This window comes from Oryx dammah, unplaced genomic scaffold (genome assembly GCF_014754425.2).
Source record: "Oryx dammah isolate SB20612 unplaced genomic scaffold, SCBI_Odam_1.1 HiC_scaffold_7, whole genome shotgun sequence".
Classification (NCBI taxonomy): domain Eukaryota; kingdom Metazoa; phylum Chordata; class Mammalia; order Artiodactyla; family Bovidae; genus Oryx; species Oryx dammah.
This window is the reverse complement of record NW_024070191.1, coordinates 32,498,908-32,513,481: the sequence shown is the minus strand read 5'-3', so window position 1 is coordinate 32,513,481 and position 14,574 is coordinate 32,498,908. Positions and strand designations below refer to the sequence as shown.

The 14,574-nt window shown below is 47.9% G+C and overlaps 1 long non-coding RNA gene and 1 other non-coding gene across 2 annotated transcripts; one reads left to right on the top strand and one right to left on the bottom strand.

Annotated features, from left to right (window-relative positions):
- Positions 1–2,348: 2,348 nt before the first annotated feature.
- Positions 2,349–7,545, bottom strand: LOC120865668. The gene is made up of 4 exons (XR_005721475.1): positions 7,337–7,545; positions 7,043–7,261; positions 4,551–4,667; positions 2,349–3,023 (listed from the first exon to the last, which is right to left on the bottom strand). It is a non-coding gene; the product is annotated as an uncharacterized LOC120865668 (long non-coding RNA).
- On the top strand, positions 6,678–6,750 carry TRNAG-UCC. The gene has a single exon. It is a non-coding gene; the product is annotated as a tRNA-Gly (tRNA).
- Positions 7,546–14,574: the final 7,029 nt, after the last annotated feature.

The window sequence follows — 14,574 nt, the reverse complement described above, 5'->3', positions numbered from 1 at the left end:
GAGATAGACGTCTGGCAGCTTTGAGACAAAAGGGTTCATTGGGACCAAATCGGTTTTTGCTCCTTTGCTACTTAGCAGAGCTTTAAAGCCAGAGTCTCTCAGGGTTTTTTAATTTTTACAAGGTAGCTATTTTCAGAGTCAAAAAGGTGCAGTTTCCTTTACCAAAAACCTCATGATGCAAGAGAAATGGGATCTTCTTATAAATCCCTCAGCTCACTCTGCTCCCTCTGTCTAAATCCACGATGCTGGAAGAGCAAAGACTACAGCTTCATTGCCAGGAATGCAGGAAAGACAGTAATCACACCGGATGTTAATGTGATGAGTCCACTTAAACAGAGATAAATTTCGAATCCAAATATACTTTCATTTTGAATGTAATATACTTACAAAGAAATGCTTATGCTTTTAGAGAAGGCAGATTTCTTTTTTAGAAAATATTTATTTATCCGGCTGTGTCGGGTCCTAGCTGTGGCACATGGGATCTTCGCTGTGGTGCACTCAGTAGTTTCAGGGCATGGGCTTAGTTGCCCCGAAGCATGTGGGATCTTCCTGGACCAGGGATCGAACTCGCATCCCCTGCATTGCAAGGCAGTTTCTTAACCACTGGACCACCAGGGAAATCCCTAGAAGGCAGATTTCTGACCCTCTCCTGAAACATTAATTAAAGGATTTGGAGACAGCAGAGAGTGTCAGCTGAAAACCAGTGGCAAGAACCTACTTAGCAGTTCCTTATCTTTTGATCCATGTTAACAGCATGAAACATGTACTTTAATTATAATTTCCAAATCTCACCTTGCTATTCCATGAAATGAAAGAGTCCCACACAAATGTACCATGTGTGCATGCGTGCTAAGTCACTTCAGTCACGTCTGACTCTTTATGACCCTACGGACTGTAGCCTGCCTGGCTCCTCCATCCTTGGGATTCTCCAGGCACGAATACTGGAGTGGGTTGCCATGCCCTTCTCCAGGGGATCGTCCCGACCCAGAGACTGAACCTGTGTCTCTTACCATCCCCTGCATTGGCAGGTGGGTTCTCTACCACTAGTGCCATCTACTTTTTATTTTTCAGGTGCTGTAAAAGCACTTTATTCCCAAAGGTTGCTGATATGAGGTTTCTTGGGAACCGGGAGTGGCAGGAAGATCCATGTGCCTGGATCCCCAAGGCCTGGGCCAAACTGAAGCCAGATCTATCCACTCATGATGCCACAGGCCACAAGGAAGAAGGCCAAGAGTGTGTGTCGGCTTGTGGAGCTGTAAGTTGCACCTCGAGGGTGGAAAGCATTCCCCTGACTTCAGGTTGGTCCGACGGCTGAGGTGTAGCACAATGGCTGCACCAAGTGGATATTGAGAGCAAAAGCTAGGAGGCATGTGCCCTCCTCACCAGCAACAGTTAGAATTTTCATCACCTAAATTGAGCCTCTAAATAAATGAATATCGCCTCCAGAAGATTGAAGCTGCAGAGATAAACAACGGAAGGAAAGGAAGTGGGCTTGCAAGGGGTATCTTTCTGAAATGCCAGGTGAAGATGATGTCAACTCAGAATTGTTGCTTCATGCTGGTCCAAGGCCATTGTCAAAGTAAGTTCTGTAAAGGAACACAGAAAGACTAAAGAAACAGGCTCCTAACTCGCTCACATAATGAGCGGCTCGTCCTTGCAGCCTCCAGCACCAACCCTGATTGAAGGGCGCTATGAACTCTGTTCCCACCTCGCCAGCCTGGGGAGCTGAGATTGATGTGCAGCCTGGGAAACATGAGCCCTGGGCTTCGGGAGCAGCTTGAGGTCAAGTCAGAATTTGTTTCTGTCCTGCCTTTCAAAGCTTTGTTTTCCTATGAACCATCCATACTAACCACTCAGCATTGCTGGGCCCGGGAGAACCGGGGGTGGGCAACTTCCAGGAGATTCATTCAGGATGGACATTCATTAGCTCTGAAGACAGCTGGGGCTTTTCCTAAAAGGGCTGAGGACAGCTGGAAATTCCCAGATTAATCATTGACCAGACCAGGCTACTGCCACCCCGCCAAATCCCACCCCACCCTGAGGGTTGCTCTAACCAAAATAAATCATAAATGTGTACAGCTCAACAGTGATTCTATTCAGAGTCACTGCCACCCACTTCTAAAGCCCAGGCCAACGTTAAGTAACCCAAGACTTCACTTCTCTTCAAGGGGCTGCTCCACGTCCTAAGAGGCAATTAAATCACGGAACCTGTGTAAATAAGACTTTGCTGGAATGCTATTTTGAGACATGGTGAAAGCCTTTCCAGCGAACTGAGTCTTCATTCTGACCATCACAGATAAATGAAGGACGGGTTCTTTAACATACTAACGATAACAACAACGAATTGATATGTTTCCTTTGCAAAGCATTTAGTTTCTGCCAGATAACTTCACATGAATTATCTCTTTTCTTTTCAGAATCATATAGCAAGGCAGGACGTGTGTTATTATTGACATTACACAAATAAACTGAGACTACTTGGCAGTTAACAGGTTTACCTTGGGTAACAGAACTGATGGCTGTTGGACATAAGATTAAGACAGACTCCAAGTCCGATACTTTTTCCAATCCATCCCACTGTGTCTACAAAAAATCTTACCCTCTCTTAAAAGCTTTGAATTTTATAAATTGTTTAAGTGCTTATTGTTTTATTTGATTCGAATGAAGTACAGCTAGCACTTGTTGAGTCATGACTAAGCTGAGTCATTGTACTGTCAAGTGTTCGACACGAACGTCCTCGTTTATGAGGTGGTCATTATTGTCCCCATTGTGATACACGAAGGAGCACAGAGACGTTTCTGCAATTTGCCCAAACCACACAGCTAGTAAGTAGCAGGGATTTGAAAACTGCGTGCTCTAGAGCCTCCCACCTGCATCCTTCTGCTGAGATAAGCAGGTGTATAACTTCTCACGTTGATTTTTGAAGAACCATAGGTCCAGTTGCTGGAGACAGAGCCGTCCACCTTACCAAGATGTTTGGCATCATTTGGGTCCATGGGGATTATTTCGTCTATGAGGCCAATCTAGAACCAATAGAAATAACCGATCACCAATAGAAATGAACCAAACATGCTGCTGTGAGATGGGGTTCCTTCTTTCTCTCTTTTCAGGCTGCACTACGTGGCACGTGGGATGGTGGTTTCCCAGTCAGGGATTGAACCTGTGACCCCTGCAGTGAACGTGCAGAGTCTTAACCACTGGACCTCCAGAGAAGCCCCTCAGGGCTTTCTTTACAATGGCACCACTGTTGCTCCTATTTCCAATACTAAAAACCATGAAGTTCCTTTTCCCTTGTGTCCCTTATCCAGTCAATTATCAGGAATTCCTATTTTGTAGTTGTGTGTGTATCTAGAACTTGCTTCTCCCTCTTCCCTCCTTCTCTTCACATACACTGTCCAGTCAAGTAACTAGACAGAGGCCCCTCCAGCTTCAGACACTTCCCACAATACAGTCTATCTTGTCCCCAAGCATCCTAAAAGCATAGGCTCTTCATCCCATCTCATCCCATGCTGTGTTCCTACACATGGCACCCCACTGTCTCTCACAAGCCCTCTGGTTTACTTCTTCATGGTCTAGATCCTCCATTTTCCAGCTATTTTTTAAATTATCTATTTATTTTTACCTTTTGACTTCCCCACATGGCATGTGGGATCCTAGTTTCCTGACCAGGGACTGACCTCATAACCGCTGCCCTGGAAGCGTGGAGTTTTAACCACTGGACCCCCAGGGGAGTCCTAGACAGCCATTTTCCCATCAATTCTCTGTCTGTTCTCCTCTTGCCAAATGGGGCTCCTCACAGTCCCCAGCCCACACGCACACGTCCATCCTCCCAACTTGTGACTTCACTGTTATTCTCCTCATCTTGTTATTGCTCTTCTCTCATGTTTATAGCCCCGTCTAGACATCCCACCTGCCTATGGTGTCTCCTCAGGCTATTCCTCCTTCTTGGATTCCTGTTGTTCCCACAGAAGTCACCACGAAGTTCAGTGTTTAATTTTGTTTTCTCGTTGTCTCACTGTTTACCTCCTCCACTAGACGGGGAGTTTCGCAGGTCAAGGACTCTGCCCTACTTTTTTTCATGATGCTTGCTGGCATAATATAGTCCTGGACTCGGAGACGGTGCTCGTCTGGTGGACTGATCTCACTTGGTGGAGGCACCTGGCGGCAAATGAGCACGAGTTGATTTTGTGGCTCTGATGAGCCATCCAGTGGCCTTGCTTGACATGGGTTAATTCTCCAGCACTAGATGCCAGCATCAAATTCATGAGAAGGTCAGGAAATTACAAGCCGGTCAATTCATTTTCTGTAGTAGAGTTGTTGTTTGCCCAATTCGAGCAGTTGAGGAACCCATCTTTTCTGATTCCTTTCCCAGTGGGCTCTTCTCTAAAGAGGTACAATGACTGGGTGGGGGTGGGGGAGGGTCAAGTGAGTTGTCCAAGTGAAAGACCACAGCAAGTAGACTCTGATTTATAATCTCCAAAGTAATACATTAGAGAATGGAAAGTAGCTCAAGGCCAATGTTTTAGAATAAATCATGAGACAGTTTTTACCAGCCGAGAAGTCACTGGATGCTGTGCAGCCTTGTTTAGCATCAGCATGTTTAATGGCCATTCATCCAAGTTCAAGTTGCCTCAGGCAGATTTCAGAGGGATCAGTACTTTGGAAATCTAATAGCAGAAAGAATCGAGTTAGTATATATGGACACATTTGGAAACTATGTCATACTTTCCAAACTGTGCTCTTAAGCTCCATCGTAAGAGTTGAACTCTTCTGAATTGGAAAGAGTGCCAAAGGTTATCTGGTTGGAAGAGGGATGACATGTCTGGAATACTAGCACACTTTTCATTTTTGTGTTTCATGGGTTGATCTATCCCTTCACTTTCCCATTTTCTCAGAGACATAAGCCTACCTTCAAACCTCAACAGCATGAATGCAAAAAAAAAAAAGGTAATATGCTGGTTATCCTGACCCCAAATGGGTATTTTGTAGGCATAATAGAGGTAAAAACTCGGTTTTATTGAGAGAGAAATACGATTTTCTAAATTTATTTAGCTCCCATGTAGCATAACCTGCTAAAGAGCCAAGCTTGTAGGTAGGACTCAGATCCTGGAACTGCTTCCATACAGCTGAGAACTGGTTTTGCAGTGACAACTAAGGCTTCCCAGGTGGCACTGGTGTTAAAGAACCTGCTTGCCAAAGCAGAAGACCCAAAAGACCCAGGTTCCATCCCTGGGTTGGGAAGATCCCCCGGAGGAGGAAATGGCAAACCACTCCAGTATTCTTCCCTGGAAAGTTCCATGGGCAGAAGAACCTGGCAGGCTATAGTCCATGGGACTGCAAAGACAGCTAGACTAGGAGGTTTGAATTGTAGAGGCAGGAAGCCTGCCCATTTCTGGTCCCAAGGGACCATGAGAAGAAAGAAGACAGAGGCTGGACAGACATTCATCTTGATTTTCTGTCTCTGGGCTACCCTGAGCGGGAAGTGTGTTAGATGTTTGCTGTTGTTGTTCATGTCGCTAAGTTGTGCCCAGCTCTTTGTGACCCCATTGCCTGCAGCACGCTTCCTTGGCCTTTACTATCTCTTGGAGTCTGCCCAAACACGTGTCCATGGAGCTAGTGAGGCCATCCAACCACCTCATCAACACAAAGCCTCTCCCTCGTTTCAGACTGCATGAAACACAGGCTCCCCACACCCATGTGGGAGTGGCCACATCAGAGTAAACTCAGCAGTACTCTGTGGTCAGACAGTGGAAGGGCTAGCATTTAGCTTTCCTAAGCTACCCTCACTTCCTGTGTGGTGTGGAAAGAACTTGGAATCTCCTGGGTGACCCTGGAGTGGGGAGGCACAGATGCTGGGTGGAACCTGGCTAGAGCACATACCAGAGAGGAATGACCATATGGGGGCAAGACGGCGCTGTGGGCTAGGGGTTGCAGAATGAACGGCCTGGGCCCTGACCTCACGATTAGAGCTAGGGGCTCAGCACCAAGGGAGACCCAGGGGCCCACACTCCAGGGGCGGCCCAGGGGCTCAAGGCACCAACGGAGACCCCCAGACCAAACCAGGGGATAAAGGAGGCAGGGCTCCAGTTCAGTCAGGACAGAAAATGAACCACCAGCTACCCAAGCCAGCAACAAACACTGGCCTGAAGCCAAGTAATGGGACAAGCGGAACTTCAGTGGTCAACAGTCCAGGGAGCGGCCCAGACCAGCCACCCAGTAGCAGACACGATGAGGATCTAGGAAACCCTGTGTGGACTCGAGCCTGCTCCCCTCCACCCCCAGGGAACCCAGTGAGTCCTGCTCACACACTCAGGCAGAGACTGAATTATCTACAGAAAACTGCTCCCAACTGTGGAATTGGGCTAAGATTACAGGGCTGGCATAAACCCAGTATCCCACCTCACAGTGGGACAGGGGCTCATTGAAAAGCTCCCAGCATTTCACCAAATCTTCCATACTCGACTCAGAGAACGGTGGGCACTTTGGTGACTTTGCTCCCCGACACGAGCTTCTCTGTCACTTGTAGGAAAAGGCTCACGGGAACCTTGGGACCAGGTGAAGTATTTATTATGGTCTCTACGGTCTCTATTGTACATGGTGCAGAATCCAAGGTCCGGGGATGAAATGTCTCATCCACAGTCAAAAGGCAGAGGGTACAAAACTACAAGAGGGGAACTTCCCTGGTGGTCCAGTGGCTAAGACCCTGTGCTTCCAATGCAGGGGGCCTGGGTTCGATTCCTGGTCAGGGAACTTATTCCCACATGCTGCAACTAACGATCCCACAGGCTACAACGAAGACCGAGATCCTGCGTGCCACAACCAAGACGCGGTACAGCCAAATAAACAAATAAAAATAAATATTGAAACACACACACACAGGAGTTAGACCTTTTGACCCCAGCTCCCCGCTCCTCTCGCAGGGCTGTGAGCCCCTCCTAGGAGCGGGAGGGGGCCGCCCATGCACTTGGGCCAGGGAAGCCCTGGTGAAAGGTGTGTATGCTCAGAAACAGGCTTCAGTTTCCCGTTCTGGTCCTGGTCTTACCTTCAGCCTTCATTCAGGGGAATCTTCTGGCTGGAGAAGTCCCTTTGGCATATTTGCACATGGCGGGGGTGTGGGGCTGGTCAAAGTCTACCCTCCGCCCGTGATGCCAAATGTTCCGGTCGGCACCCAGCTAACAGAGCAAAGCATTTCCGTCTCTCTCGTTTCTCCCAAGTATCTCCTAAAACTGAAACCTCTGCATTGGCTGCAGTTTTCCTCCATCTGCAAAAACACATTAGAAAGAGAAAGAGGTTGGCAGCTGACTTCAGTGCTTTTCCCCCCCAGAGAGTTACTTACCTGACTTTAACCAGATGCTGTGTATCAGCCCGTCTCTCCCCTCCACGCTCAGTGGGCAAAAGACAGAAGAAATACAAGGAATGCTTGTTACGCTCTGCACTTTCTCCCCCTCTCTTTCTCTTTCTCTCTTTCCCTTTCCTTTTTTTTTTCCCAGGACCGGATATACAAGTTCCAGAAGAAGAATATACATCCCCAGAGTCTGAAATCAAATCTGGAATTCATATCCTCTGTAAATGTACTTTATTAAAAGCAGGAATCAAGAAAGGTTTTGGAATTATTATATTGGAGAGCTTGATTGTGTAGAGAGGACTTGGAATTAGGGATAATTTTAGACATGTTTTGCAGGCAGCCTGCTCCTTGGATGAATGGAAACACTGGGTACTTTGGCATCAATCTTATCCCAGAGGTCTTAAAACCAGCCCTTGGACTCTGTTACCAACACGAGAAGGAAAACAGGAGGCTGCAGTAAGGCACGTTCGTCTATGATTACGCAATTGAGTGAACTGACAGTGTTGTACGGACACAGAGTAGGTAATATTTTCAGACATCAGGCTGTCAGTTGGGAGGTAATGTTTGTAAAATCTGCTTGCTGACACTTCATGGTGTTGGTCCAGCCCCAGGCCACGGACATGGGTGGAAGGCATGAGTGTTTGTGTGTGTGTGTCTCTGTGTGTGGGCATGTATATGGAGAAGCTGAAAGGATTAGTTGAGGTCCAGAATCGGAGCTGGTGGAGACTATGAGGGGCAGAAGTAGGGCGACTCACATGAAATCCATCTCCGCCCCCACCCTCTGCCCCCAGCCCCGCCCCCAGACATGCTGGTGGCCTATACTCCTGGCTCTTCCCTGGATGGAGAACCAGGAACTTGTCCATTGTTCCCAGAAGGCCCAGACCATTTTCTATCAGTTAACTGTCTCTGAGCTATTTTTCTTCCTTGGTTTGGAATCACAACCTTCTGAATATCATTGCAAGCTCACGGTATTTCTCTGATGAAAACCACCATTTCACAGGGGTCAGCCAACTCCACGGCGGGAGCACAGTGACTATGGGATTCACATTCTGGTAATAAAAGATGAGCCAAGCCCTCCAACCCGTCAGAGAAAGGTGGGAGCCCCTGGAGACCCAGGAGGAGACTAGATTCTCAGAGGCCCCAGAAGTACAGAGAGGGAATCAGTGTTTCTGAGCTCTTTTGAAGGAGCTGTTCTGTTAGGTGGTAAAGAATCTGCCTGCAATGCAGGAGACCCGGGTTCGATCCCTGGGTGGGGAAGATCTCCTGGAGAAGGGAATGGATACCCACTCCAGTATTCTTGCCTAGAGAATTCCATGGACATAGGAACCCGGCAGGCTACAGTCCATAAGGGTCCCAAAGAGTTGGACACGACTGAGCGACTAACACTTTCACTTTCAGAGGAAAAAGATTGGAATGCTGAATGGATGCTTGGGGGGATGCAGAGGGCGGGACGCAAGGGGTACTGCTAGCTGGCTCTCTGCCACTATCTCACTCTATGACCCACACCACCTGCTCTTCATTCACATCCAGGATGTCCCCTGTTCCTTTATGTAGAAAGTCCCCTCTCTTGGAACAGGTGGGAAAGTACAGCAAACATTTGGATGGCTAAGGTCCTTAACTTTTCACGTTGGCTGCCCTTTCCAAGACTTTTGAGTTATTGTCTTAATTACAGCAGCCTTAAAGAGGAATTTGAAATCACCCCTGCAGCTCCCAGGAGAAACAGCAGTGGAGTCCTCTTCCCTGGCTCTTGGACTGATTGGGGTTTCACCCACCTCTTTCTCTCTCCTTCCGCGGGGTCCTGGCCTCCGGAGGCAGACAGCGTGGGCCTGGAGCCTCTGCTGTCAGCATCTCTGCAGGAAGGGTGGCCACTTAGATTCCACGCTTCCTGCTGGCCTCTGACACCCCCTCTGGGGAGGTGGTTTGTAATTGTCCCGTAAACTCTTAGGTAACTGTTCTGTTCCACCCAGGGAGGTCATGTGGCTCAGAGAGAAAAGCTGTGTTTTTCTTGTGGAAATCTAAGGACACTGAGCTGCGGCCAGATAGCCGCGCTGCCAGAACCCCCAGTCTGAACAGAAAGCCCTGCTCGGGGAGCCAAGGGGAAATGACGCTCCCGGACAAGGGTCAAGTGCAAATCACCGTGCCGCAGAAGCCCTGGGCCTGGGACACGCATCTATCTTCCAAGACTTCCCTGCAGTAACACCCCCTTTTCAAAGGGTGCAACGGATGAAGTGATACCTGGTTCTGAAATTCTCAAGCCCCTCGACCAGAGGGTCCTGGGGCTTTTGCTCTCCTTGTGTTCACTTATGGCTGCGTTTCCCATTATTACTTCAGCCCTGGTTCTGAGTCTCCGCTCCCTTGAGTTCAGCGCCCCCAATTGGTCTCTAAAAGCCAAAGGTGTGTGTGTGCTCAGTTGCTTCAGGCATGTCTGACTCTCTGCAACCCCATGGGCTGTAGCCTGCCAGGCTCCCCTGTCCATGGGCTTCTCCAGGCAAGAATGCTGGAGTGGGTTGCCATTTCCTTCTCCAGGGGATCTTCCCTATTGAACTGGCGTCTCTTATGTCTCCTGCATTGGCAGGCAGGTTCTTTACCACTGGCACTACATAGGAAGCCCTTGCTTTACCCCACATGCACTGAGACAGCAGGTTCTGAGGGTCTGAGAAGAAGGGACTGCAGCCCAGGACTCCCTTGGCCCAGGCTGGGCTCTACCCAGAGGCTGCTGGAAATCTCACCACAGGCAAAAACAGGGCCAACCACGTGTCACTAGGATGTTTTATCTTCTTCCTTTTTTTTTTAAACGAGGTATAACTAACACACTGTAAAATGCACATATATATTTATCAAAATATGCCCTCATTTACCCTTCCCTCAAGTCAAACTCATAGACCTTCCCCAAGACCCCAGGAACTCCTTTGATGCCCATCCTGCTATTAAACACTTGGAGTCATCACAGCAAAGATTCTTGCCCCACAGCTGAATAAAGCAGCTGCGGCAGATTTCAATGTCTCCTTCTGAAAACTCGAAGCTCAGAGAGGTCAAGCGATCAGCTCCTGGCCACACTGCCAGTAAGAGCTGTGTGGTGGCCAGAACCCAGCTCTGGGCCCTTTCTGCTCTTTCTGGACTTCCAGAAGAGTGCAGAGCTGTCTTCCGAGACATCTGAGAAGACTGAGCACAGCCCAGGATGCAGATCACACAGAGACCAGAGGAGCAGAGGCCTGGTGTCCTCGCTGTCCAAGTGACACAGTGTCCAGGCTTCAGGATCCAGGCTGTCCCTCAGCTGGGGGCCACCCCTGACCGGCAAGCGTGTGATGTGCGCTCTCTCTCGAGGCCCACTCCCTCTGTACCTTGAATGCAGATAACCCGTCCTCAGACTTCAGGATGCCCAAGAATCCTGGGTAGACTGAGCTGTACACGCTGATTGTCAGGCCTGGGGCAGGGTCCAAGTGTCTGCATTTTGAAGAGGCTTGTTCCCTCCTCCCGCCACACCACCCCTCCTTCCCGACACCCATCCAGGGGCTCTTTGACCAATGCTGTATAAGGGGACCGCTCTCTGTCTCCTCCACCCTGGAAGTGGCATCAGTCACAGTTTCCAAGATTCCACCCCATCATACCCGACCTTGCCCTTCCTGGAGGACTTCCCCTTTCCTTAACTTCTTCCTTCTTTTATCTTTGCTATCTGCCTCTTCCCTGGATTGTGGGGTTGCTCTTGATCGTGATTCTAATATTCAACTTGTTCATCTAACCTCTAGTCCTCTCTTGAATTGTCCCTTAATCTCTAGAAAGCCTTAATGGCTATGGTGATTTGAGACAGTCCACACACACGAGATACACAAACACACCTTCTACTGAAAATCCTTCTATGGTGTAAAGTCCAGACTCCTTCAAGAAGCACTGAAGACTCTTCAGTTTCTACTGCTTGCCTTCCAGTTTCATCACACCTCCTTCTTCTCTGAAACCTATCCTTCCTTCTCACGATGATTTCCAGCTACTGTCATACCCTCGTGCTCAGGCAAACTCTGCTCCGTTTGCCTGGAAAAGCCCTCTTCTGGGACCCCTCCAGTTTTCAAGACCAAGGCTGAAGGAAAGTTCCATCCTTTGGGAAAATTTCCAGCCTCTCCCAACACCCCCAGGAAGGGATTGCTCCTTCTTTGGGGGCTATGTCTTCTCCCCCTGACGAATCCAAGAGCCCTGTATCCTCAGGACCTGCGTGGGGTCTGGACCCTCACCATGGGGACTGAGGGTGTGGAGTCTCAATCCAACAGTTACACGGTGGTCCAGCGTTAAAATAACATACAAGTCAAAGTGTTTATAGTAAGTCCCCTACATAGGAACTTTCAAGCTATGAACTTTCAAGGTGCAAACGTTCATGGCATCAACACCAGGCATGAATGACACCGAAACTTGCCCTTCGTCTCCTATTGCTGGTGGCGATCCTTCAGTTCTGCCATCTCCCACCTCCTCTCCTTCCTCCGGTCAGTGACTCTTCTCCCCTGTTCGCTTGATGCCAGTCCCTGGATGCCAGCTGCTGTACTGTACGCCCTCACGGTCCTGTACAGTAAGATTTAAAATGTTTGTATTTTGTGTGTTTGCTTTCTATGAATTATGTGTGTGAAACACAATTACAAACCTATTTAGAGTATAGTACTATATAGCCGATTGTGTTAGGTACATAGCTTAACTTTGTTGGACTTACTAACAGATTGAACTTAAGGAACAGGCTTTCAGAACAGAATTCATTTGTATGACGGAGACTTACTATATTGTGTTTCCTATGTGCTGGGCACTGTTTTAAGTGCTTTTTTTTTTTTTGTATTCAGCTTATTTGTATAAAAATCTGTTTTTCTCTGATGTCTGTATAGTGTAATGTCTTAGGTTTCAGAAGATGCAATATAACTTTTAACTGTAGCATCTGTAGTAATCAATAAAGGCCATTGTCTCCCATTGATCTGAGGGTTCCACTTCTATACTGAGCTTCTCTGATGCTTTCATCCTAGTGGGATTTTTTTTTAACTTGTTTACTTGTAGGCTTAAAAAAAATGCTAGTTGAATAATTTGAATGGTGATTTTATTTATCACGTCAACTCCATCTGCAGTATATCTAAAATTCTGAATAAAAGTCAATGGGGGAAAAATGATTCAAAATATATAAGTGATTCGACATATGGAGGTTTATTTTAAAAGCAACCTCTTCTGACCGTGTCGGCTCCTGTAAGACATTTGGGATGTCACGAGGAAGAGGACTATGGCTCTAGACAAGCTTCATCCTCCCCTCGATTTATGATGCAGGATAGAGCTGAGGTGGCTCTGTGCAGAAAGGAGAAACCAGCAGCGGAACCCTCTAGATGCCTAGTGATCACTGGAATGTGTTGCCATTTCCCAGGGGGCAGTCAGTTTCAAGCCACCAAAGTGTGCTTCTCGATTCATTAATCTCTTAGTTAGGGTGGGAGTGGAGACAGGGGAATCTACTCCAGATAAGCATGAAGTACAATATGACTTTGCCTTCTTATAAACAGCCATCATTCACGTAAATTGCATCCTTCAACCTTTCAAGGGATTAAATGCTACACGACAGACAGCATCTGGTTCAAACAACAGCAAATCAGAGAGGGTAACAATACACCACATGGTGAATAACAGGCAGGCTCCTATATCCATAAGAGGCCGACAGCAGAGGAGGAAAAAGGGACCTGTGAGAGGCACCGTAAGAAGAGTACACCTGTAGATGTGTCGGGGAAGATAGTGATGTCGGCCAGCATAATAACGCCATTCTTCTAACGTGACCCAAAGTGGCAGGCAGCCGCCCTCCTTCAGGAGCTAGAACACAGCTCTCGGTGACCCAGGGACCAGAAGAGAGAATAAGCTACAGAGACTCTCCTTTCTGAAAGTCACCAGCTCGGGACTTTAATTAACGCGCGGACTCATGTTGGCTCCTTAGAGGGTCTCATTGGAAAGCAGAGGGAGAGGCCGTTTGTCTGGAATTCAATAAAAAGGACTTGGAGTTTGACTTCTTTGTTTCGTCTCCCTTTTCTCACCCTCCCCCACCTCAACTCTCCTCCTCCCCTTGTCTCCAACGCGGGCTCTCATTACTCTCATGACCTCTGCCCTCTGACCCTTCCAGGGAAGGATCAGATGCATGCCATTCACACCTCCGTGTAAAGTTAATCCTCTGGCATTTCCCAGGTATTCTGTTTTAGCCATAACCCGCTATGAAAAGCTCTCCTCTGTTAAAGGAATTTCAGGTTGAAATGAGTGTGTTTGGGGTGGGGTGGGGCACACTGATAAGAATCAAATTCTGGAAGGTTTGAGTGGCACCAGCCTTGAGCATCTCAGGCCATCCTTTTTTGGGACTTCCCCCCACCACCCCCGACCTCCACTGGGAGTATTAATATATTGAATAGTAGAGTGCTCAGAACTATCCTGTGTGCTTTATTTATGTATTCATCTCTTTTAAAGTTAGTTTTAATTTCTATCAAAGCTGTACGCCCACCTTTTCTTTTCTTCGGTGGTGCTCAAAGGTGACTGACATTTAGACTCCTCTGATAAAATGTTTTACAATTCTGAAGTCTAGATTTCCCTCCAGACCAGCTAAGTAAAGCTTATTGGAGATATGGCCCAGATCTTGAGGGTTCTGAAGAGCCCTAGGTGATGCAGCCAGTGGGTGAGCCATCCACACGGATTTGAGGGAGATAAACTTACAAGGTATATTTAAAACCAGACCAACACACCTGCACGCTCAGTCGCTTCAGTCATGTCTGACTCTTTGCAACGCCGTGGACCACAGCCAGCCAGGCTCCTCTGTCCATAGCATTTTCCCAGGAAGAATACTGGAGTGGGTTGCTATGTGCAAACAGCAATCTCCCCAAGACTTCCCGCTCCCCATTCCCCATCCCCCAGAAACAACAAATTCAATGATCTGAGCTGATTCATATAGTAGTTACGCTCATACGTCTAAATTACTTGATTATATCACTGGTCCTTGACTTTTCGGCTTTAATAATCTATCAACTTCCAACCATGGAAACTATGAGTTAGTCCTCCTCCAACACCACAACCTACCCCTCAAAAACTCAACTTTCTGAACCCCATGTTGTAGCCACGCGTTCCGGGAAACAAACTCACTCAGAAGGACAATGCAGATACTGGAGTGCAGTTTATTACACCGGCGGGCCCAAGGCAGAGTCTCCTCTTAGCCAAGGACCCCGACCAGCATTTGTGAAAATCTTTTATGCCCC